The sequence below is a fragment of the Corvus kubaryi genome, unplaced genomic scaffold, assembly GCF_017639235.1.
Source record: "Corvus kubaryi isolate FWS band 111438036 unplaced genomic scaffold, C.kubaryi_AGA036_p1.0 37398, whole genome shotgun sequence".
NCBI lineage: Eukaryota > Metazoa > Chordata > Aves > Passeriformes > Corvidae > Corvus > Corvus kubaryi.
Genome location: NW_024581137.1, coordinates 25263800 through 25290778, shown reverse-complemented (window position 1 = coordinate 25290778; position 26979 = coordinate 25263800). Strand labels below are relative to the sequence as shown.

The following is a 26979-nucleotide window of genomic DNA, read 5'->3' as shown; positions in this document are numbered from 1 at the left end:
CCTGACTGTGCTATCCACACACCTTGCCACTTTTGTAAAAGAATCCAATGAATTAATTTTCTTCATATTCTTTGTTACATTGATTTAAACTTTGTTGTTTTTTGTATCATATTTGCAACTGGAAACATGATTGTATCTTGCAGCTGTCTACCCTGGAGTCACTGTACTATAACCCCTTTGCTGTTCTAGCTAATTCCCAGACACTCCCTCACCCATGAACAAGACACACTATTCATGCAACTTCTCTCCTATTACTACATGTTCCATTCTTCCGCTGAAGCAAAAGTTCAGCTTCAGACCAGAAGGTAAGTCCTGAGAACAACCTTTGTAACTTTTAAGTGTGGAAGAGTCTCTAAAAGGTTGGTATGGATATTCACCTAGCCATGCCTCTTTCTTTCTTCTCAAATCCCCAGTGTCTTTCTTTAACCCTCTATCACCAGTTGCAGTGAGTAACAGAGGATGATACTCACAGGATGATTTCACAAAATTTCTGCTTATGTAGTGCATTGATTCTCATTTTTTAACATGATCATCTTGGTCACTTCAATGTCTTTTTGGTTGTTTGCAACTTGACAGATAACCAATTGTGGCATTTTTACCTCTACATCCAGTTTGATACCATGCTTTGGAAAGCCTATGACATTAAGCATTTGATTTAGCAAAGGATAGCTACATCTCATAGCCCTTAGTCAATAGCTTAGGGATTTGTTGATATCACGATATTTCATGTCAGTCCTTTTCTGGCAACTTTACGTTCCCTAAAGATTTCAGTAATCTCATGTGATTTTATGCCACCATGGAGATCTTCAATGTAACATTCAGTGGTGACAAATTAGAAGTGAAGGTACATGGATGTGCTAAAATAAATCTTAAGTTGTATCTTTGAATCTGGATAGTTATTCCAGCACTTTTCTGAATATTTTCCCAATAAGTCTGCAATGTTTTCAAAGTGAAGATTGAATTCTAATGATGGATTTATGCTACATATGGTTAAAAAACCTCACTGCTTGTTACCTTCATTTGAATTACCACTATGAGCTACCACATCTCCTTGGGAATTCATGTTCAGTTATTCTCAATCTTTCAGAGATTTCAGCTGTTTCAACCACATGCTACTCCAGATCCACATCCTGTGATAAAGTCACATGTGGAAGCAAACATGGGATCATTTACCATGTGATCTAGGTAATTTAGTTAAAGTGAAAAGTCCTTGAAATATATTTATGTCCAAAGAAACCCACATTCTTTTCCAGCAATTCCTCCCCTGAAAACATTGATAAAATTAATGAGCAGTGGTGACTCATAGGAGAACTGCTGGAGGATCTGTGATAGTTCTCCCTTAGGTGAGGACTATCTCTTCTGTTGATCTATTAGTTATCTGGCTTTCAACTTATTAAATGAGTGTTACACTCAAATAGTTTACTTTTTATATCAGAATCTGGATTAAATCAAAAGGCATTCAGAGTCTGCTAGAAAAACGCAGACATCTTTGCCAGCAAAATATATTATAAAAAGAAAAAAAAAGGCAAACCCTATTAAGAAGATTCCTCCTTAATAAAACAGACAAACATACTTTCTGTGACAATTAATTGTCTTGCTGTCTTGTCATTCTCTGTTGATTGCATCTTACATTACTTTTTCTATGGCTTTGCCTGGGAGCAACTATTAATTTTGACTTTGATATGCTGATTTTTTTTCCCCACCCTCTTTGAAATTGCCTCAGACTTACGAGATTTGCTACACGCTTTTATTGCACCCTGTATTCTTCCATGTCCCATGGCATTCTTTGAAAGGAAGTCTAGAATTCAATTCCATAGATAGGTTATCTACTCAATTTGATCATCTGTGTTTGCAGACTGCTCTTCAATCAAGCACACTTGGGACTTTCTATTCCACAATTTCAAACACTTCTATCTGTTAGCAGGCAGGCCAGAACAGCTTTGCCAAATGGACTAATTTTGATCTTGCTATTTGAAATGTGCAGAGCTTTGAATTTTAACTTTGGGCACAGCGTTTGCTGTGATAATGTTGCATTCAGTTCCACTGTCTATTTGGAATTCACTTTTTATCCATTTCTGTGCAGTGTTAGAAGCCAACCTGCTATAGAATATACCAGAGCAGATTCAATTAAGAGACTTAGTAAAACCTTTGTTTCATTAACAGAGCTTCATCCTCCAGCTGCATTTTCCTATCAGAGACTGGTGCCAACACCTTTGCATGGTGTCAATTCTCTCCAGGGGTATTGGAAACACAGCCGGTCTTTACACCATGCTTCCCCTTGCAGTCACACATCGTTTGGGCATGTGTTTCCAATTGTATGCTTCATTCTTTCAGTGCTTATTAGATACTTGGATTAAGAAAACATGCTTTCTGCTGTGTTTCAAATACCTTTGCAACTTTGAATTTGTCTCTTGCATTAAAGTTGTGGTGGCCTAGTTATCCTTTATTTTGTCACAGATAGTTTTGTTTAGTCTGTTAGTCTGTTAACATTCAAGTGTTTTGGCTTTACCACACAGACTGACGACTTAATGGGACAGACATTTCAACAAGGAGGTAGTTTCTGCTAAACATAATTTATTTCCTTGAAAGAGCTGTTTTGTTCATGGGTTTTATTTTTGATGCTTTGTATAACACATCTAATTCCTCTTGCATTTATCTGCTTCACTTAAAATACCTACATTAAACTTTTCTGTGCTCCTAATCATTCACTAGTTCTGCATCCTTCTTTCTTCTCTTTGCAGTAGCACTTTATAGGTAAGAGAACACTACTTCTTCTCTCTCCTGTTGTATTTCCAGTGGTGTAATTTTAAAATCCCTTCTGCCCCTCATGCTAGGCCTATCTACATATCAGTAAAGGTATCTCAGGCTTAACTCTAGCGGAGCCAGTGTATCTATCCCCCAAAGAAGCTCTGTCCAGCAATTGCCTAATCCCAGAAACATTTTATTCGGCTGCTGCCAGACCCCAAACATTAACACAAAGAGAATCAAGGCAACAAAGACAGGAATTAAGGATCCAAACAGTTTGAGAGACTAGGCTGTACAAAAATAACTATTTTTTTTCCTAAAGGAAACCCTCACACACAGGCAGAAAGAGTATATGGTGTAATCCAGTTGCTCCCCAATGGAAGACATGACTGCACAGCAGTCCGCTCCCAGGATGCAGGTTCCACTTCAGGAAGGGATGTCTCTCTGTGCTTGTGCCTTCTCCTCTGTGCCCTTGGAGAGGAAGTTGTGGTACCTAATGCCAGCTTCTGGATTCACTGCTGGGACCTGAGGTACTTCTAAATCTCCCGCTACCTTTTTTTACAGCAGCTTTGGTATGCCGTTAGTATTTGTAACAAAGCCTATGATACTAGATCTCCCTGTTCTGTCAGATGCTTGAGGTAGTTTTTTCAAAAGTGTAGTGAGGAGGTACACACCTTGAAATCACTCTTATGCCCTTCTCAGTAGATACATACTTTAGAATTTAGCAATGATTTTTTCATCCTAATCAGATTCAGTTCCCTGCAATACTCATTCATTTCCCTTAAGGAAGCCTTGAGTTTTTAGTTCAAACATTTGGGTCTAGTACAACTTTCTTCCTGTTTCTGACATTTTCATTTTAAATGGTTTGCTTTTATTCATCTATCTGTAAACCTCAACATTGCACAAAACAAGGTCTGAAGTATTATTAATAAGTGCACTACCTTTCAGATCATCCCTGGAGCTTGCAGAGAAATAGCAGCAACAAAGAATTTAAACCAGAGGTGGATAAAACAGAACTTGTAAGTGCACCATTTCCTGCTGCAGACACAGGTCTTCTATCATGGTAATTAGTAATAGTTGTTAATAGCAAGACCTAATTTTTAAAGAAGCAACTTCAGACAATCATGAGGAAATAAGATAAATAATCAGCTGAAACAATACAGATCAGTTGTAGCATAATTACAGAACAGCATTTAAGGACTCAGGAGATCTAATGCTTTTCTCTTCATTAATCAGAGTAAATGTAACACTACAGATTTTACTTATTCAAGGACTGTTGTGTGTGCATACACAGCACATCTCCAAGAGCAGAAGCCAAATTGTCTATGTGTAGAAGAGTCTTTTTTTTTTTTTTTTTTTTCAGAATTCACAAGGACTTAAAAGTTCAGACAAGCTGTTTTAAAGCTACTACATAGCTTTGGTGAAATAAATAAACCTCACCTTTCAAATGTTGAGGAAGAACACTTTCAGTTCTCAAAAATCTCACCCAAACCACAAATTACACCAGAAAGAATTTCTGTAACAACATTTGCTTGTGGTACTCCCATCTGGGGAAATTCTGTATGGAAATGATGCAGCCCAGCCTGGAGACACTTAAGCAATGTAACACTTACCTGCAGTTTTGGAGCAAGAGCTGTTCTGTTGCTCATAACTGAATCAGTTGCCATCTCTGTGTATGTCAATAAAACCCTAAATATGTTTTCCTCTAAACTGTGAGCAGTTAAGCGACTGCAGGATTTGCAAGCAGCCATTAGCTGTAACATGTCCCTGACAGACCAACCCTGCCTCCTTGAACTAGCATGGTGCAAACAGTGGTTTTCCTTGCAAGCAACTTTCACAACTGCCAGCATTTTACTTAATGGTGTCTCTGCATACCTTTTATATAGGATTTCAGCTTGATCTTATCATCTTGCAAGCACCAGAGTTTAAGCGTTTTCTGCCCCCCCTCCCACTTACTATAAGGGGTCTTTCACCTGTTGTGTCATAGCTGAGAAAGGCATAAGGGTCACCACAGGGGTAAACCTAACCATTCCACATTATTTGTTCCCACTTTTGACATCCTGTCCCAGCTCACAGCTTAAGCTCAGGAAAAAATGCTCCTCTCTTTTTTGGAAATCAAGTTGCTGGCCCACAGATCATATATTCTTGCAGGTAGCAGTACAATATATTTTCTAAGGAGCAGATATATGCTACATATTCCCCTTTCCCACACTTACTTTTTCTCACTAGCTCCTTACTGAAATATGTGGTCACTGATGTGAAACAGAAAATCTATGAGTGCATGATGCTCTCTAGCCATGTGTTTTATTGTAGGCTGGATGGGTCACCCTGCCTGTTACTGTGGTTGCCCAATATTTCCCATGATATGAACTTCCTTAGAGTAACTTTCAACTTTGCCAAACACCATAGAAATTTTCTATGTTGGGTGTACAGTGCATGGTGAATTTATATATACACACATATTTATGCAGAAAATAACTGCCACTTCTAAGAAGGAATATGGAGAAAAACATGGTGTTCTTCCCATGCTAAAAATTTCAGCTGACCTTTTATTTGGAAAAACATAGGTCATCTCTCCCCTATCTTGAAATCTGACAGCCTTTATTAATTTGTGGCCTTTATTCAAGGTTGCACCTTTTATCATCCCTTTGAGATGCTCCCCAAACTTGCCATCCTGCAAGTCATTGAAAAATTATGGCTCTCAAGAGGTCTGTAGGAGTATTTTAAGGCTGAGTGGGCTACAAAGCCATCATCTCTTGTTTTCTCAGTCTTTGACCCATTGAATCATGACTTCTTCCTTGGGCTGTGACACAAGAAAGTCCCTCTACCTCAGAACATTCCACAGCTTGGGAACAAAGGCACTAGCCTGAGAAGAATGAGATGGGGGGTGTAAATCTACTTAGGAGAGTAAAGCACAGGCACACACACACACACACACACACACATATATATGAAAACAGGCACTTATTTCTCAGATAAATTTTGAAATGAACTATGGCATTTTAGATTGAGACAGATCCTCTTGGTGATGGCAGAATACAACTACAACACTTTCCTGACTGAGCCTCTTAGAGGATGTGGGGACAGACAGCAGGTCCTGTTCTACTGTAGGAGTCACGTGTGATGAATTTTCAGAACTGCTGACTTGTGACAGTTCTGGGATGGAAGATGCAACTCTTGGCACTTGGGAAACTGTACAATAAAAAAAGGAAAGAACATACGGAGTTTAGAGGTTGTGCTTGGCTTCTGCCTAACTTTTACTTCAAGAAACAGTCTTTGGATGTGGCTGTAAATTTCCTGAAGATTGTTCTTGCATGGAGTTGATGCCAGACAGCTTTCCCATCTTGTAGGCCTTTCTACTGCTCAGTCTTCTGTGACACAAAACACCAACTCCACTCTTCCACCAAAGCCATCTTCAGAAGAAGACTGGCAGTCTTTCATATTGCAGGAATGTGTTCCCAGGGTCATGACCATTTCCCTGCCTCACCAGTAGGCTGAAGCAAGCTCTCACAGGGCATCTGCTTCATGACCAGGGATCTATCCCAGATGTTAGCAAGAACCATCCCGGGGTCTTCTTAATATCTATGATGGATTTCTACCATCAGATCAAAAAGTGACAGACTTTTTTGTAAGCTCTACAAGAAGGGCTACCAAGAACTTGGCTAGATGAGGTCATTGCTTGGTTATCATAATGGGCTGCTGCAGCTGTTGTGAAACTGTGGATCCTGAAGTGAGAAATATGACGGCAAAGTTCATGAATAATTCCTTCTTCATGGCAAATATTTGAATGACATGCAGTAAGTGCACTCTGAGAGCACACAGTGACCAGTGCAAAGAAACAAAATAGTAAGTACTTGCCTTAGGTCAACAACCTCTTACCTGAATGACAAAATATTTCTGCTGAGAAAACCAGCACACAGTCACATAAGAAAGGGTAGAGTGAAACAGTGTAATATTTTGTGTTTCCTGACTTTGGTTATTTAGCCTTGCAACTTCTAAGGTGTTTCTTTAATATTCTTTAGTTCTCTTAGTTTCCAAACACTGCTTTATGCTTCTTTTGTCTTCTGTTGTTCCCACTTCCTAGGTGCTGATTTCCTTCCTCAATTGCTGTACTGAAGCTTCTTGGAGTGTGTGCTGCCTTTTCAATTAGCGTCTGTGTGGCATTTAGCACAGTGGGCAACTGAATCTGATCCCAAACACATCATTTATGTACCTTGTTTGGGTCACCTCACATCTGCTCATGTGATTTGTCTGGCCAAATGTGTAGGTGGTTCCCGTGCAGTTACAGACTGATTTGAAAATCAGTCAAGGGGCTAGACAGCACATCAGATATAATGGATCAAGAGTTCAAAGAAGGCCATAACCCAGAATCACTGCTGCTGAACCACTTTTGGAAAGCTGATCCATTCATTGCTCCATGAAAGACTGTTCCTTGTCAGAGGTTAAAGAGATAGTAAGTTTGTTTACTGGGAGAGATCAGGGAAAAGAAAAAAAAAGAAAAAAAAGAGGAACCAGTATATTGTGTCTCATATTGACAGAAAGGTAGTGAAAATGAAGTGCAGTATAAGAAAACTACCAACATGCTTCACTGCTTGTCAGAGTGAATTAAGTATACCAATAGGCCTGTGGCTGAGAAAACGAACAAACAAAATTTCCTGGGAGAAACAACTGTGAAGGCTCTGGCCTGGGATGTGAGAATTTCTTACATGTTTGTTAGAAACTGCATCTTTAGCAATAGGCAAACTCAAAAATAATGCCGAAGAAGAGAAAAAACCAGAGCCACAATCAGCTACCGAAAGATTGAAATTTGAGACAAAGTAGCACTATTTTACAACATGTATTATTTTGAGAATGTGTTCTGAAATGCTTTTGGTCTCGGTTAGACAACATTGGAAAACATGTTGGTAATGAAAGGAAGAAGAAAAGGTGCAGTAAGGTTTACAGTGGTCTACCACTTCAAGATATGCTAATAAGATGCTGGTAAGCATTAGTATTTACATGTGGTGTCTGCTATGAAGGTCAAGACAAAGAACAACAACTGAGGAATGACTGAGTGAGCAGGATTTCAAGGAGAGAAGTGAGGATGTGGGACATGTAGGGTTTGGGACTACAGGGGAAGTAAGATCTATTTTTGAAAAGAAATGAAGTTTGACCTAGCACCCACTGAAGTCAGTGGTATAATAAGGGTGGTCAGCAGGAGTTGCAAGCCTAGTGCATAATCAAACCCAGAGAAGAGTGAACAAGAGTTGAGGAAATACTAGCAGCTCCATGGAAGGTTTCATTATTGGTATGTACTGCTGCTAAATAAGGCAAGGATTTTATCCCCGCACTTTCCATGCATGTAGAGATGAGTTTAGGTGTATAGCTCTTCTAGTTATTGCTGACACACACTATGAACCACACAGATGAGCTCTTGGAAGCTTTTTTGGCTTTCACATAGTGATGTGATCGTCATTTTTAACAGCAAGAGTAATGCACTTCAGCGTGAAAGGAGACTGACATCTGACTATGAAGTGATGATCTTTTATCTTACGATTATTTAATCAAACAAGAGAACTGAGAGTGTCAAACAAGTACCAGCAATTTATCAAGAGACAGTTGTAGAAGCAAGCATTCTCTGAATCATCAGTGTGATAATTACCACTGACATTTTCCCAAGGGGAACTGCATTTTTAATTGTTACAAATATAATCACACTTCTACAGAAAAGTGGGAACAGAATCCTTTTGAGGCCTTTTCTGGAAATAGAAATGTCTAAAGTTTCCATATGGAAAAAATTTGTGATAAGAAATTATTGTGTGCACCAGAATAAATATGTCATCACAAAGGTTAACTAAAATATCGGCTAGTGTACTCTAATTTCCAGAAGAAAATATATTTAATAAGATTCTCTGAGTTAAGTCCTGGCCCTGCTGCAGCTGCAGCTTTTTTAGCTGGGCTCCAGTTGGCTTGAGTTTTGATGATGAGGAAAACAAAATCTCTGATCCTGCTGGGTGAGCAGGAGCAGTCTCCATCCCGTGTGCACAGAGGACATAATCTTCATGGCAGCCTAGGGAAGGACTGCTTGAGTGAGAGTCCAAACACTTCTCAGGGCAAAACTCAACTCAGGCACTCACCGTGGCTGTGGGCAGCACCTCTCTGGCTGGCCCAGAACACATAACCAAAGGGACCTCCAAGGCTGGTCCTCTCCCTCAGCAACCATTACCATGACCATTCACAATGCAACCACTCTAAGCCGTTTTTTTTTTTCAAGGGGCAGATCAGAACGAATTCTTCTAGTTTTTGCTTCCCTCAGCATCTTGTTGCAGACAAAAGCCCTTAGTTACTCATGTTCCCCATTTCAATATGTCAGGTGTATAAACTGTGGGATTTTTCCTGCCAGGATGCTAGGAGAGTGAAGGTCTTCAGCATAGACATTACCTCTTCAGGTGATAAGGCTGGTCACTTTTAGCCTGCTGAAATGAACTGAGCTAATAAAGCATTTGGCCACTACTTGCCAACTACAGCATTGTCTTTATTAGTTTAGGTAGCAGTGCTGGCCTGAGGATAAGAGATAAGTTTTATAGGAATAGATTGTCTTTCAACTGTAACAGCTGATATGGATGGAAAAAACCTGAATTTTCATCAGAGCAGCAAAACCTTTGTTTGGTCAGCTGAAATAATTTGCAAAAATCTATTTACAAAAAATTAAATCAGGTGTTTTAGGTGTTTTTATGTTCTCTGACCATAAGGGACAGAACAGCAGGGTAGAGGAAGGCTATTTAGTCCCTCCCTAGTAGCAGGTACTCCATCATATGACACAATCACCATCTTGGGCTTCCCAGCCCTTCCACTTCCCGTTCCACTCACTCAGGAGCTGTGCCTCTCCCTGTATCATGCAGGTAACAGGCTATTTTAACTAAGCTGTGATTTATAGAAAGTTGCAGTCTTGCTGTTCAGAGTTGTTGATTTAGGTAACAGATGCTGAACATCAGCAGATAATACAATCTGATAAGTGATCTACACGATTTAGGATTTCAGCCTGCAAATTTATGAGGGAACAATACAAATCCAAAACTGTTCAGTTAAGAACTATTTGGTTCGACTCCTTTTTCATTAAGGACCTTAGCCCTTCTTCAATTGAAATCAATGGAAATTCAACTCTAGGTTAAGCAGACACCACTCAGTAACACTGACAGAGCAATGCCAATTTAGCTTGGGCTGCATTTATTCTCTTAGATTGCCCTTCATAGCCAAAACCAAAAGGGATGTTTATGTGCTGTGTTAAAAAAAAAAAAGGGATTACACAGAGAAGACAGCCAACAGTAAAAATACACTAGCTAATCACTTTCTTAGGTGGTTTAAAATGGAAGAAATGGTATAACCAGAGTTTTGAATAGTTTAAAAACCCAGTTAGCTGATGAAAGCAAGATTAAAAAAAAGTTTTATATTATTGAACATGATATAAAATTTAAAATAATGCTGAATTTGCATACATTTTTACTCTAATTTTACAATTAGAGAGGGCATGTGCAAATATTTGATTAGCTATGATTTTTGCATGTATACTTTTTGCACACAACCATCTTGGAAGCTGTAGGAAAGATTTAGGTACATGGGAAAAAACCCAGCAAAATAAACCGAACCAAAGCAAACTCTAAACCAACCCCCCCAAAAACCCCAAACCCAAACAAACAAACCACTAACCCCCTCTGCCCCAAACCAGCTATTTCTTTTTATGTGTGTGAATAGGACTTAACATTCTTGCAGGTCTGTTTTATGATGTTGATTATCACCAGGGTCACTTCAGTGTTGAACTATACCCGTACTGAAGGCTTCTTTTCCATCATCTCAGTCATTGCTGTGAAGCCATATGGATCTTTCCAAGTCCAACTTCAGCTTCTGTGACCTTGTGTTTGCTGTGGCTCTACAGCAGGCATTGGCTTGTGCTAGCAGTAACAGGGCTTTCCAGTCCAAGCAATTCACAGGTCCAAGTCTTCTGACCAGGTGAATTCATCCTGTTATCACCAAGTCCTCCTGCTAACGGAAAAGTTACAGCTTGCAAAATAGGTATTCAGAATGAGGTCAGTATTTCAAAGGGCTCACTCTATGCAAAGGTATACAGGTGGTGTTAACTCTCTGCAGTAATGCATGCTACTTACATTTCACAGACTACTAAAAGCACAAAGTACTTTTAATTATGAAAATACTCTTACAATGATAAAGCCTTAAAAAAAAAAATTTAAAAACCACGAGGCCCTGAAGAATTTATCAGGAATTTTCTCACTTCACATGAAAAGATATATTCCAACTTCATACAACCACTTCCCCTCCGTTTCTCAAGATCTTGCTTACAGTGTAAAGTTGGAGAGATATGAGATCATTTTCCTAAAGAAAAAGAAAAATTCACTAAGCACTTCATGATGTCAGTTAATTTGACTGATTGCTCTTGATGTGATTTGACATATCAGAGCAGTGTGATTCATGAGCTAAGAGGGAAAGACTTGTTAGCAATTTGTTCCCAACTTATAATGTGACATCAGCACTTCTTGAAAGCTAATCCCACATACAGTAGGCAACCCATTTTCTAAAGATCCATCTCCATTTATATTGTTCCAGCTAATACTCTTTAGTAAGCCTTTAGACTTTGCTCTGCTTAAAATTAAAACTTTCTTTTTTTTAAAATTATGAACATTTATCTCTCATCAGAGAAGATAAGTGCCCCTTAGGAAAGACATGAGAGAAAGATTTGTGAGACCTAACAGATTTGTACAAGAGAATCATGACAGGTATTTCATAATGGAAAGATCCTCAGAAAGATAATTCTTTTGCATACAGATGAGTTTGCTACCTTAGCAGATGTTCACCTTTTAAATAAAAATAAGCATTTAAGAGATCCTCTGAAATGTCACAGTTATCCCCACTACTAAAAGATATCTTGATTTACACTATTACAGTTGTCGAAACATTCCTAAGCAATAGGTTCTGGAAGCTATACCTTACCTGACCCGCAAGACATTTAATTATTTCCATATTTTCACTGTAGACACTGCAATTAAAATAATTCTTGACTACCTCATGGAATTTTAAGCATTTTCAAGAAATGAATTCAATACAAGATCGTGTGTGTGCAATTCTGCAACTTGGTCTCCCAGCTGTGCAATAAATTGCTGGGAGGAACAATTAGTGTAGAGTCATTTGTTAGAGAATGAACCAAAAATGTATCTAAAAATGCCAGTACTAAATGTGCTGACAATTAAGAGCAAATTACTTAGCAAAGATGCCATGTGTTCATATGTTGCTTCAGCTACATGCATTTGATGTCTAGCACCACACTTTTGTTTAAGACATAATTGCACATTTTGTTCAATTTTCTATCTGTACTGAAATAAGGTGATATGGTGCCAACGCTTTTTAGGCAGGACTCCCCAGTGACTCCAGTTATCACCATACCTTTTCATTCCAAGGGTGGAAATATTTTTAATTAAATGTGACGTGGGCCTTTTCCATTCATGTTGATTATTTTTCCCTTGCCCCACAGAAAGTTTTATAGGGCAACAGAATGAGAAACAGAAATGACTTAATGTGGAATTGATGTTACATGAAAAGATCTCTCAGGGGAAACTGTAAGGCTGTCATTGCCCAATCAACTAAAAACTAGATGAGACAAAGCGTTTAGTAACCCTTTGCAGAAGACATTCCTGCGTTGGTTAGGACTTTTAGGATGACCTACAGGCTCTCAAGCCCACACAATCTACTCAGGAGAATAATTTGTAGTGAGTCATTACACGTTTCAATAAAAGCACCTAGACAGACACAGAAAATTTGGCTTCACAGTACACAAAAATCACTTTCCCCCTCCCCCCCACCATAAAAAGATAATTTGATAGTATTTAAGTTTACATTTTTCAGATGTGTTTGAGTAATCAGGAACTGATTCCTTCCCCTTAAATAAGGACATAATGTATCTCTATAACTGAAATTGCTTCTTTCTTTGAATACTTGAGAACAGATAGCTCACTGAGAGAGGCCATCGACAATGTTTCACCATCAGCGTTTTACAAGATACAGCTTGATTCTTCCACAGGCTGCTAAGCGCAATGTGTTCCCATTTACCTGCACTATGGTATGAATTAACTGCATTTCAGAATGAAGCTGAAATCAAGATGGAATATGGAGATGCAAAGGAAGAACAAAAGTAAAACACACCATTCATACAAAGTCAATACAAATCCGAAACTGTGACCTAACTTTCCAAACAATACTACACTAGAAATATATCCTTCAAATCAAGAAAACTATTTGAAGAACAATACATCTGTTGCACTTTATTCACATTTCAGTCTTCTTTCAAGATAGCTTAATTCACTCCTTCCAAATCAGTTTTGGATTTGCTTGTTCTTGAGTCTGGTATTCTGCTTCCCTTGGCCAAGAAGGATTGGGTTAGAGAACACCCAGGTGAACCTGACATCCACAAGTCCATGGGCCCTGATGGGATGCATCCAAGAGTGCCAAGAGAGCTGACAGACACCACAGCTAGGCTGCTCACGGTCATCTTTGGAAGGTCATGATGATCTGGAGAGGTGCCTGAGGACTGGAAGAAAGCAAATGTTACCCCAGTCTTCCAAAAGGGCAAGAATGAGGACGCAGGAAACTACTGTCCAGTCAGCCTCACCTCAATCTCTGGAAAGGTGGTGGAGTGCCTCAGCCTGGAGTCCATCTCTATCCACATGAATGACAAGAGGATGATCAGGAGTAGTCAGCATGGATTCACTGAAGAAGGTAAATCATGCTTGATCAACCTGATTACCTTCTATGATGAAGCCAGTCCATGGATGGATGAAGGGAGAGCAGTGGATACTGTCTACCTTGACTTCAGCAAGGCTAGGATGACCCTGCTTAAGCAGGGTGCTTGGACCCGATGACCCACAGTGGTCCCTTCCAACCTTACCACTTCTGTGATTCTCTGTGATTCTGTTTTGGATAGCAATAAATGGAAACTACTGCATCATACACATAAGACTGTTGTGACTTAATCACACTTCACAGTTAAAAAAGCAGGGAAGAGATCTTTTTTAGCACTTATAGCAAAGAAGCAACTTCTCTTTGTCAATCATTTTATTGTACATTCTAAATGCTTGGGTTTTTTTAAGGTAAATTTGGACAATGGGCTGGGAATTCATTAAAAAGGATACAGAAGAACAGCCCTGGTGACAAATCTCTACAGCTTATTACTTCAAGTTATGTCCAAGTAAAAACATTTGTATTGTTCATATTGAGTAAGTATATTGCCTATAGATCTATCTAATAATTTGTAAATATCATGCATTTATAGAGAACATCAAGAATATTCTTACCTGCTGTTGTTAATTTAATCCATATTGGTAGGTCATACCATATCTTCAGATAAGATTGATTGGTAACATAATCCATAGGAGAGTTGAACCTGTTCATCACTAAATAGATTCATTTCTTCCCGCTTCCAGTTTTTTATTTCAGTTTTTAGAAGCTTCAAAGCTTTTTACCACCCTGAAAGAAATATAAGTGTCATTATCCTTATCTTCACAGGGTCTGAAATTTCCAGAAATCTTGGCAGAATAAGGAATATTGTCTTGTAGATACGTTAGTTCACACCAGTCCTCTTTCCTAATAGACTTGCATTTTGGACAGTGAAACAGAGGAATGTGGTGGGGAAATGGGATAACTAAACTTCCTTTATCTCTGAAAATTTTTTTCTGGCTAAGAAGTTGGCAATTTTAATGAATAGAGTTAGCCTTAGTCTGCCAATTGCATAAACTTCTTCTGTCCTGTTAATCCCCTCCAACCAACACTGTAATCTGCTTTTCTGCAAGGAAGTAATCTAATCCAAGTTTTTCTTTTCCCATGTAATGGGGACTTCTTTGACTTCTTGATTTTTTTCTTGCCACCCTTTCCCTTTCAACTTACTAACTTCAAGAGCACCCATCTTTCTTGGATTTTATCTTATTGTCCTTTTGTTATCTCCTTTGATCAGTTCTCATTTTCCCATTTCCCTTTCCCTGAGGACATAAGCATGCTCAGGGACAGTACTATTCCTGAAACTATAGCTGCAGCTGTCTGTGTGGATGATTTCTACTCCAGAAGTTCCCCTTCTTCTAAGCAGCCTTATGACCACTCCATGTCTTTAAACCCTTGCTTATTCTGAAGTCTTCCTTTCTTACTGTTTCCAAAGCTACCTGTTTTTCACCCTCTCCTGTCCTAGTTAATTTTGTATTCAGCCTTACTAGTCTTTTCGTTTTTCTTTTCTCCATTCTGTCTAAAATATTGCAATACAATGCAATAATCTTCTTCTGGTAATCTGCAGCAGGCAAGTAATTTCTTCTTTCTGTTGTCTATTGTCTTCCTTTCAAACCCCAAGTACACTTCAAACTCCTCATTCAAGTTTAGAGACCCTATCCCCATCTTCAGTCATGTTTCATTTCACACTCTTCTTTTCTCAACTTCTCCCATTGCAGTTCCTGTTAGCAGAGGAGGACTTGACAAAGACTTCTTTATTTTTCTTTCTTTGTGAATGCAAGTATTACGACACATTTTCTAATGCAAGGGAACACCTTCCTCTTGCCAGACTTCTCATTCTCTATTCTCCTTCAAGTTCTATTTTTTTTCTTTGAAGGATCATTTATTTCTTCTGGGCCAGCAGCCTATGGATTCTGTCTTCCCTGGGCAATTGTCTTAGATATTTTTTCTCCATTTTATTACATCTTGAAAATAGTGCTATAATTCTTTCAACAGTGCAAGACTCTGTGCCATCTTACTGTCAGGACAACACAGTGGTACCTGTTTAAATATATAATGCAATTATATTAACACACATGTTAAAATAAATTCATTTTGCCATGACTATATTCAAATTTGATCCAAATTTGCTACTTATTCCTTTTCCATTTAAAAATATTTTTCTGTGATAGCTGGCCAATAAACTTTTTCCCCTGTCAAAAATTGTGTAAATTTCAGTTTCCTCAGTTTATTGGAGAAAATATTAAGAGCTGTTTTGATTGTGATCTATAAATAGGTATGGGTATTTTAATAGAAGTGAGTTCTTTAGGCCATGGCGGTATCCAACATCTGGAAGCTGAATATATACAAATTAAGACAGGAAGTAAGATTCAGTCTTTAAAGAGTGAGAGTAATTAGCCTTTGGAATAACTTTAATAGGTATACAATGAATGCTTCTCTATTTAAAACCTCTAAACCAACATTGCATATGTTCCTAAAGTACCTAGTTCAGACACAAGTTCTGAGTTTAACACAGGGTTTCCTGGATGGGTCATAATAGACCAGTCAAGATGACTGTCATCCTTAAAGTCAATGGGGAAAGGACTGCTCCCATCCAAGTAATCAAAAACATCCTTTGTTTCAGTGGGGCCAAGAGTTTAACCTGGGCATGTATGAAAAACAGGACGAGTGGTGGGCAGACAACACCCAGACCTCCTGCTGCCCTTCAGTTCTCGTGGGCTTGTGGTGGAGGCCTCAATGCCATTAACAGTTTCACATGGTTCTCACTAGAACTGATTTATCAAGTGAAACGATGGCTGTAAATGTTTTAAGTTGCACACCCTATTTTCTTGCCTTGCAGAATAGGAATGGGGTTTGAAACATGTTTTAAGATAAGCAGGTACTTTGCAGAGCTGAGGTAAAACATATTACACTCTCAGTTGGTTAACAAGGTGGTTATTTTCTTGTTAATGAAGGAGAGGAGAGGGTATTTTTATTTTGTTTGTCAGGTTAGATTTCCTGAGAGGTTACATCATGTGAAAGAAACCTTTCAACTCTTTCATGCTGCAGCAGAATTTTATGTAGTGTGTTTCTTCCCACGAGGCCAGAAACATATTTGTGAGAGCAATAACCCTGCATTGAAAGGCTCCCACCTGCCAACTCTGAAAACTAAAATTCTCTACATAGCAGCCCAGACTTCTTGCCACAATCTCGCCTTGAAGTGTTCACTTCAAGAGGTGTTTGTTTTTCACCACATCATTGAGTAGAACACTGTTGAGCTTTTGGCCTCTTTGCTTGTACCTACCAAAGTCAAAACAGGTTGGATTTTGGGAGTGGACGCATGCAAGTCCTGATGAGTGCTGAGGAGGAGTTATTTTTATTTTAGAAACTAAAATACCTCTGAGGACCTGTGCCTTTGATTGTGGGAACTAAGCTGAAAACACTGGCCAACTAATTTAATGTACATCTCTTTGAACAGCCATCAGATGGTAGCATTATGGACGGTTATCATTAAAAAGAAAAGTAGACAATGAATGCTCTACTGAGAAATGTGTTTGAATTATTTTAATAAATTATGCAGGGTTTTTTAATGTAGGTGATCATCTGGCAAAGGTTAGGTTGAGCCCATCACTCATCTCACTTGTGACCTGTCAGGCACATTAAAATACAAACATCTACTAGTAAGAAGCTAATGCTTTAGACTAGAGCATCTCCTTACCTTCCTGCTACTCTAAGGTTCCCAAATGAAATACCAGGTCATTTTCAATAATGACCACACAATCAAATGATCAACTATAATTAAAACAAGAATTTAATAATTTTTGGCTGTGTCTGCACTCCTGCTTGCACGCTGTCCACATGCCACTATATAATTAAGCACCTAACTGCCAAACTCTCTTTCTGAGCCCAGTATTTCTCTCTTTATATTTCCCTCTCACCCATCCTGACTTGCATGTTAATATCAGATTGGAAAATGACAGAGAACCAGGGTCTGCTCCCACAGAAGCCAACAGCGAAACTCACACTGGCTCCAAAGCTTACTTCCCCCATGTGTGCATGTTTACCTGCTCATGGCTTCATAGTATAGATAAATATTTTCCCTAAAAACTTGATTATGTCTAATTTAAAGGATAAATCCCACAATCCACAAAATGGTCTTTGTTGCATATCAGCACATTCTCTTCTCTTTAATAAAAGATTAAGGACCCATTAACCCCCAAACTCTCAAATCGCATCCAGAATAACAGTGCCTAATGCTAAAGCTGGCTTATAAAATGTGGGAGGACAGATAAACTGTCTTTTCCCCTGGGTTGTCTCTTTTTCTTTCCCTTTCCTTTTCAAATGACCCTCCCCAAATAATAGAACAGTGGTTTATGTTTCAAATGTACCATATGGCATGACGTGAGTGCAGTTTAATTACACATTAGCATATTCTTACAACAAGGGTTGGCTGTTTAAAGCAGCTTGACAAAACAGGAATTAAAAAATTTGAATCAACACTTTTGGAGTAAATCTGTTTTCGTTATTATGACCATTTATTAAAACTGTAACTGTGTGATGATCTCACTAAACTTTGACAGTGTGAGATAGTGAAACAGCAAGAAAAACTAGATCATCCTTTTTCTGGTTGGGCTTTTAACTATTATATTAAGGATCACTGAAATATATGAATGACAGCAACTCACAGCTCCCTATGATTACCTGATTTTCACTCTTCCTTCAAATTTTGAGGTAAAAAATAAGTAAAACTAATGATAAGGTCAATATTCCTTTAAATTGGAAAGTGGTGAAATTTGCTGGTCAAGATTTACCCTGCTTTTTGTCTCATTAAGAATGTTTCTTTACTGATACATTTAACCATCCTTGTGCTGTCCTCAGCACTTGTGGATGATCAATGACATCATTTGGTGTCTTAAGAAGAAGGAAGCAATTAGCAGCAAATTTATATGAAAGATTTCTCTGAACATGAACCCTCTCATACACTCTGCCTTCTCTCCTATTATTTCCTCTACTGTTGCCAAAGCATCACATTTTAAAATACCTTTTAAGCAGAACAAACTAAAAAATACCTACGCAGACTGTGTATATCGCCTACTGCCCTCAGATGGTGCTGGGAACATGCTTGTATTTGCTGAGTAAAAAACCAGTTTTGGACATTTTTGCAAATGTTTAGACATGAATTTCATGGAATTACTTGTGCTGATAATCACTCACACAAGTAATTGTTTACAGGCTCAGACCCAACATTTGTTAAGTGGTTCAGGTCTTCCCTGTACTGACATTTCAACTCCCCAGTGTTCAACAAAGTAGGGGCATTCTTCAAACACGCTCTTGCAATACTTTATCAGTGATATTTTCCTCACAGTTTGTCTTGAATTGTTTTTATTTTACTTCCCATGGGTAAAATTCTTGGTTCTCTATGGTCTGGATAAAGCCTATGTACCCCTGAAGCCTATAGAAGATGTATTATGTGGAATTCATACCGTGCATTGGCCGGGTGCTGGCTCCATGCACATGGATGAATGGCATCCATGTCAAATTGTTAATCTCCCCACAATGCTCTCTATAGTGATAAAGACGACTCACGTTTCATGGAGATTGGTAGACCAGCAACATCTGATCAGACTTTTCCCATCATTTGTTTCAGCCACTGTAGGGCTGAATGTTATCTCTGGAGAATTTTTAAAAAATATAAAAGGAGCATTCAAGAGTTTGTCAGTTAAATGTATATCTAATCCAATTTGTGGGATAATTTCTATTTTAAGCTTGATTTTAGCCTTGGCTAATTTTCTGTAAGCAAAATAAAGGCTGCATTTTTGCATGAGATGTACAAAAATAATACACTTTCCACTGGTAAGCTGTGTGGGAAGAGGAGCACTTCTGCTGGAAGGAGTTGTGAGGTCAAGAACAGTCAGCCATTTTATCATGATCTCTTTGACAGACAATCTTGGCCCTAGTTACAGAACTTTACCATTCAAAAATTATTCTTCTCCCAATCCTGCACGTGAATGGAAATGCACAGTGCATAGTAAAGTGCATTTTTTTCCCCAAACCAAAGTGCAAATCATATGCAGAAGTCTCCTTGAGAGTGATCTTCTCTTCTTGCCGTATGTGCTTGGGGGTACCATCCTTTCACATGATCCATGCATGGCATAATGAGCAGGGCAGAGGCAGTTTGTTAGGCAGGGATGGAGCTGATCTGTAACCACAGGACCAAGGCTCAGCCTGTGCTAGTAGAGAAAACAGAGAAGGAGGAAGAGCCTGCCTGAGGGCTGAGAAGGCACGAGGACAAAGCTTGCAGCCCTCAAGGCAGAGGTGCTGTGTTTCTCAGTAGTCTCAGTCTCACTCCTGTCCCATGGGCAGCATTCAGCCTGGGCTCTGGCATTAATCACAGACAGTAGGGCTGTTGCATTGGTCTCTGCTATTTGCTGTCCGCCTTTCCTGGTGTCTGGAGACAAATCTAGTTAAGATGTTTATCTCCACTCAACCAAAAAGTTACCCATAAAAAGTGCAAGTAAAATCCTCCATTTACATGTTTCCCCTTCGGTAGCATGACTTTGTCTCTTGCACTCTCCCTCAGAGGACAATGGCAGGAAGCACAGGGAGGATGAGCGGGTGAGGGAAGGATGGTGTTTCCCCCACCCTCTGAGAGTGGGGCAGTGCATTGCCAGATGGGGCCATATGACAGTGTGGTAGAATGGGTAGGATTTTCTGGGAGACTTTGGGAAAGGACTGTATGCTTTGGGTTATATTAGGAACAGAGCTAGAAAGGTGGTGGCAGCAAATGGTGTAGGAAAAAAATGATGGAAAGAACTTCCTGAGAGGCAAAGAAACAAAGATGGGCAACAAGACAGAGGGAGTGTGACTGTAAGTAATGTAAGAAAAGGAAGAAAAAGTGCAGGGAGGTGAAAAAGGGAAAGCTATCTTTGGATTGGGAAGATCTGTTCTCATACGGGATTAAGAACAGCTGCACAAACAAGAAGTGATGCCAGCCTTCAGTCCCATCCTCTGGCCACGTCTGCATGGCATTGACAAACCTCCCTATTCTTTTAGGTGTTCATCACCAAAATTGCTAAGATTTATGAGAAAACAGGTGTATTTGCTCTCCTTCACACCAGAGAAGAGGAAACTATTTCATACACTTGATTTATTCAGGTAGGCCAAGGTGTTGAGATCAACCAGCTGCATTACTAGTAGTTCAACTAAATGAACTCTTCTATAGGACAACTTTGAAAACAGACTGTGCAGCTTGGCATATTCAAAGTTTAAAGTGGGATTTCAGTTTTGCACCATACTTGTGAGAGTTTTGCTTACAACAGCAGAAATGTCACAAGGTCTGTTTTTACTGAAGGACATTAGAGGAAGTTAAATCTGAACCAGAAAATAAAATTCAGAACTGTCCAGCACCAGTTGATGCATGTCTGAATATTTGCAGAAGAAATGTCTTTGCTCCCTAAAACACAGACAAATTAAGGGTTGAAGATTTGGCTTCATCCAGTTTCTTCTAAATGTCTCTTTTGGTGAGGTAAGTTATTTGGGGAGTACAGGGTTATGGACTGTATTTATAAATTCTGAGCTCTCAAACAAAGCCATAAATGTGCATTCCATAGTTCCCAGACAAAAATAAACAGAGCCTGCTATTTCTAATCCATTCCTCCTCTCCCTTGGTGCTGATTAGATTGCATATCCTGAAAGGGATGAATTCAGGCTTTTCCAAAGTTATTTCTTAGAGGTCCACTTGTGGTTTAACACAAATGTTTTGTAGATTTGAAAGATATACGGCACAGCTGCTACTTCTGTGTATGACAACGTTTTTCTGAGCTCTTCAGAAGGAAAAAAATCAATGCACAGCTATCTGTTTGCCATGGGGTTCTGTGGCCTTCTTAAAGCCTGAAGAACATCTCATTCCAGAGTCTCAGATAGGGGATGATTTTGACTACACTTATCTGACACTAATTCCATGTTTAGAATATTGAGGGTTGGTATGTTTTTATCTTCTCTTTTAAAAAAGAAAACACATTTCCTGGGTCAAAATGAAATATATTGTAATGAATTCTGATAAGCCTAGAGAAGTTAAATAAATTTCAAGACTTTACAAGTTATTCAAGTATCAGTGTTTCAAATAAAATAACGTGTAAGAATTTGTTTCCGCAAAAATAAATTCCTCGTGTGACTTAGCTGAACCCATTCTACTGGCAACTGTCCATGTTTTCCCCTTAGATGTTACATTTGTGCTTCAAAACCAAGTGGCTAACACCAAGCTCTCTGATTTCTCTTTGTATTGCTGTCAGCCTATTCACATGTAAAACAACACCCCACTGCTTAACCCCTAATCTGCACTGAAATCCAGAGTAGCCGTTTCGGGTTTGATGTTTATGGCTCATCTTCACCTTGGAAAGGCTGTGGGTGGTGCCTCCACAGCCCCCTTCCTCTCAGGAGACCACCCTAAAGGATTAGTACATTAATGGCCAGAGGTTTTATAAAGGCCAGTGTTTCCGGCAACCTGAAGATAAACCAGTGTTCCTGTGCCATCAGTTATCTGCCTGACTCAAAGAAAACGTGGGCATTTTGGTTTTTCCTGTTGAGCACCAGTATAGGCTAGGTTGAAGGACAAAAGCATGTCATAGTAGCAAATCCCATTAAATAATATATGGGTTCAGATAATTGAATATGCTATGGAAGTGACAAAAGCCTGAGGCTAATATGTTATGTATACAAAGGCCTCCATCTCTGTTTATTCCACACTTCCTATCTGTGATTAGACCTTCAGGGCCAAAATATGTCAGAATTCAGTGACATTTAAAAACATGCATTGATAATAGAAGAGCATCGCTGTTGTGCTGTAATCACACAACCCCCTGATCATTACAAGCACGGGAAATTCGTGGTTAAATTGTGCTTCAAAGCAATGCAAACACATAAAGGTGCGGAAATACAGGTCTAAGTAATAGCAGCTTTGCCCTTTCCTACCAGTAGCACGATGGAAAGAAGAGTTAGGAGGAAGACAGATTTGTGTTTTCAGCGTGAGATAGATTAAACTGATTTGCAATGACATTTTTTCAGACACCTCTCTTCTTGTTAAGAGACGAATGACAGGTTTTGGTATTTAACAGCCACATTCACAAGAATGACATGAAATATTAATCTGATGCTATTGTCCCTTCTGGATTTATAACAGTTAGGTGATGTAATCATTGGTAACAACAAGTTTCCTCCAAATGCAGCCTGTTCTGGTGATTTATATTAATTTGAATTGTATTAGAAGTTTAAGATTTAAGGTTTCTTCATTATTCTGTTATTATCACCTTTGAGTCTAGAAAAACCGTACAAGTGTTCCAGCATTTTCTGATCTATTTCACTAATTAGCAACTGATTAAAAGATCTGTAGAAAATGACAACAAAAACATCCCCTTGGTAGTCTGATGGTACTACAAATGGAGGGAGGTCAACATCTGAGCTTCACTGTGAACCTGAGTGAGTAGATTTTTTTGGATGATACAGCTGCATCCTGCCTTACTGAAGGCAGTAACTACTCCAGACTGTGGGGATATTTTTCCTCATTCTCTTAAGCCTTGTTGTATAGCAGGGAAATGTCACTTCTTCACAGAGTAAAGAGGTTTTTTTAATTCATTTTTTGTGTCAGGAAACTCAAAGCAGAGGGAGTATCATGTTGTATCAAGTATCATGTAAGTATCATGTTGATATTTTTGGTGAGGTCTCTACTGTGCCGACAGCCTGTAGCATTCTTTTTCTGATGTCTCCAGAAGTTTCTATTATTGAAATGCAAGTGTTAGAAAGAGAAGGATATCTGAGCTCACTTGCAAGGAAACAAAGTAGACCTGTCTTCATACTGTCTTCTTTCAGCAGCACAGAAGGGCACAGCTCTCGTGAACTTTACACTTCCTTGTGTCCAGTGGAAACAAAGAAAGGGAGGAAAGGTTCTGGCTAACATTAGGAAACACCTTTCCACTGTGAGGGTGATTGACCACTGGCACAGTTTGCCCAGGAAGGTTGTGGCATCCCCCCTCCTTGGAGATTTTAGAAAGCTGTCTGGACATGGATCTGGGCAAGTGGCTGTGCATGGCCCTGCTTGAGCAGGGGCTGGACCAGATGAACTCCTGAGGCGCCTTCGAACCAATTATCTGAGAAGATTTTGGCTCAGGTGTACTTATTTAGTGTTGGTCTAAGTCAAGATTTCAATCCTGTCTTATGAAATCACCTTAATTTTGAGGATAAACAAAAGTTTTCATCAGAAAGTTATGTTATTTTCTAAACTAGATGATAAGACTTTTTTCTTGTTTAAATGATCAATATCAAAATTAAAGAACGAATATGAAGTTACGGCAAATCTCTCCTACACAGAGAGAATGGATGCATGGGACCTTAAAAATTTTACACAAGCAATGACTTTGTCTTCCATCTTTGAGTGCTATTGGGTTAATGCTCATGAAATGCAATGGAATCATGCATATCATTCACACCAGGATAGATGTTGGCAGCAAGATCCACTCCAATAAATCATCTGAATGGTTTTATGTCTCTGACGGTTCAAAAAGAGTCACTGTAGTGTTGCAAACAGTGAACTCACAGAAAATCAGATTCTGGATCTTAGGTCAGTTTTCTGGGTAAATAAATTAAGAAAACTCAAAGAAAAAAATTTAATCATTTATGTGGGACTAGAACATGAAAAAGTCTGGACTACATGTACACCAAGGGACTTGATTTCAGCTGCTCTTAGCTTGTTCCATCATTTCTTTCAGGTGTTTTACTTACTGCACTCTAATTGACCTAGCCAAATGCTGAAAGAAAGTTCACACAGCTCAAAAATGGTCTTGTTCTTTCCTCTTCACAAGCCAGAGGACAAACTGAATAATTGTAGAGGCTTAATCCTGTGGAACTGTACTCCATTACATTTCAGCATTAGGAAATAGCTGAGAAAAATTTCCATACTGACATGTTAATAGTTCAAGACCATGAGTTTTATTAATTCAACCTAATTACATTATTCACCCTTTATCTATGCAGCAAGTCAAAATCACTGTTATGCTCCACAAAGACAAGGGTCATAATAAAACCCAAATATTAGAGGCGTTGTTTGACAAGATGCAGCTTATGACAGAAAGCGGTTTCCTTTCCTTGAAAAGAATGTCATTGTGACCATGTTCACTGATGATTAATTGTAACCACTGTGTTTTGTTTCACTTAATCCCCACTAGATAGGTTCATTGGATTTCTGCTCTCTGCATTTCTGTGTGAATGTATTTTTTACTGGACTTCTCACTCAAATATGAATGCTGAAAATCTTGCATGGATCTGTTTGGAAATGGTAGCTAGCTTTGTTGAAATGCAGAACATCACCCAGCTGGCATGGTGAAAGCAAATGACACTCAAGCTCCAGAGCCTTTGAGAGTATGCTTGAAAACCATTTCCTTTACATTTTTTAATGCTTCACAGCATTGCCTCTAATCATAACTAATGCTTACTTTGTGCCTAATGGTGCAAATACCATGTATGATGGCATTTTATCTGAGGTGGCATAAAAACAGTGCAAGAAATCATTAGAGAAAATGCTAAGCAAATGTGAAAAATCAGCAAAGTTTAAAATGAAATGTTCTCTCTTGATTTCATACATTCCTGGCATAATAATACTGTAACATATCATTATCATTAGTTGTGCTGCTTGAATTAAGGCTATATAAACCAGTTGGGTATACTCTTGTGTTGTAAGGAGTTCTTGGCAGCCTGATTCCACCACAGCTGTTTTAGCTGCACTTTTATAAGAAGCCCTGAAATGAAAGACAATATATGTAACCACCAGTTTGACCCTTTCTTCATGTTGGGTATGGGTTTACTACATAAAAACATGGAGAGAAAACTTGCATTTCCCCAGCTCTCCAAACAGAGGCCAGAAACAGTGAGAAATACACAAGTAGCAAGAGATGATCCAGAGGCTGCCTGTAAGGAGATGAAACCAAGTTTCAAACCCTGTCTACAGTAGCTATGTTAGTGTTGCAGTTGAATCAGCAGTTCTAGCTGGGAAAGGAAATATTTCATCATGATGATTTTAATTTTATTTTTCCTAATTCCAAATAGTGCTGAACTCTTACTTGAGATCAATGCAGTTGCAGGGAGCAACTGGCAGGATTGTGGCTCTGTGCATCTATTTCAGCCTTTGAAAACCATGACTGAAAGAAAAATGTACAGGCTAAATTGTATTTTCCCATCTTCTCTTTCCCCTTTTCTCCCATCAAAATAATTAAGAATATTTGCTTGTGTTCACAATGCTGTTTCGTTTCGTTCAGCCATTCCATAAAGCAGGCATAGATAGCTGAGCTACTTGGAGTTCAGAGCTAAAATTCGTATCTTCTGACTATAATGCATAGTCCATCCACATATAAGCATTACAAATTCAATCTCACTTGTTATATACAAATTTAATATAGTTATAAAGATAGAAAGGTGTATATTACCAGGAGCCCCTACACCCAACCAAATAATCCTAACACCCGAAGTGGTACCATGCTTTCAAAATTGCAGATGTTGCATCATAGGCATTGTCAACGTCACAAAGCCTCTCTTCTGTGGATTGCCACTGATTTGCATTCAGATAAAAATGGTTAGGACCCACTCAGGATACCAATATTTCCTATCACTCTCCCACACAGAGGGACTGGGCATGTGCATTAATGCTCACCATACATCGCATGTACTTTTACATCGCTCAAAATAACTCTAAGTTTGGTGCAGGATCTCTGAGAGAACACTGCATTATTATGTTTCAAAAGAGTTTGCTCCCTTTCAGTGCATCTGCTGCACTCACTGAACCTGCTGGCCTGAGCATGACGGGGCGGTGAGATGCTGATTGCGGCCTCTGCGAATCAGATTGACGAGACAGCCGTAATGATCAGCCTGCCAAGCCTCACAGCTACAGTGTCAACACAGGCACGGTGCAAGGAAGTGTTCGGGACACGAACTTCAAAGTCATTCATTCGATGTTTGTGTACACCGATACATTTCTGAGTTTTAATTTCTCTTTCACAGCGCAGGACTTCATGGAGGAGAGAGGATTAAGTAAACCCAATTGGAGGCATCCTTGAAAAGCAAGTTATGGTTTTAAATTGCAGCTGTAGTTTATGTGAGGCAAGAGGTTGTTCAGAAGAAGCAGGGCCCCATTAAAAACTTCTGTGTGTTTTGCAGGGGAATTTTATATTGAACAACAAAACCATTTTATTTTTGTGCTAACAATATCCATTGCAAAGTTTTCAGGGAGTGGTGAAGAACAAGAAGACAGAGAGGAAACAGAATCTTCAAATACATTTCCTTACTGCACACTTTCTGCTGAATTGAATTTTAATTTTATATAGAAAATGCTAGCGCCATATCTATATTCTGTTATATTCCCAGGCATTCTCTCAAAAGGAAAACCAACAGCACAATGCAAATTTTTATGCACCTAAGTGATATGTGCTCAGAATAGTGATTGGCCCCCTGTGGTATTGG

At 38.9% G+C, this 26979-nt stretch overlaps 1 long non-coding RNA gene across 3 annotated transcripts in view; it reads right to left on the bottom strand.

Moving 5' to 3' along the window:
• Positions 1-10440: 10440 nt before the first annotated feature.
• The window catches only part of LOC121671912, a 73086-nt gene continuing 56547 nt past the window's right edge, over positions 10441-26979 (bottom strand). For all 3 annotated transcript variants that reach the window (XR_006018664.1, XR_006018666.1, XR_006018665.1), the window contains 3 exons: positions 14082-14253; positions 13400-13698; positions 10441-13318 (listed from right to left, as the gene is read on the bottom strand). This is a non-coding gene — a long non-coding RNA (uncharacterized LOC121671912). The remainder of the gene's footprint in view (positions 13319-13399; positions 13699-14081; positions 14254-26979) is intronic.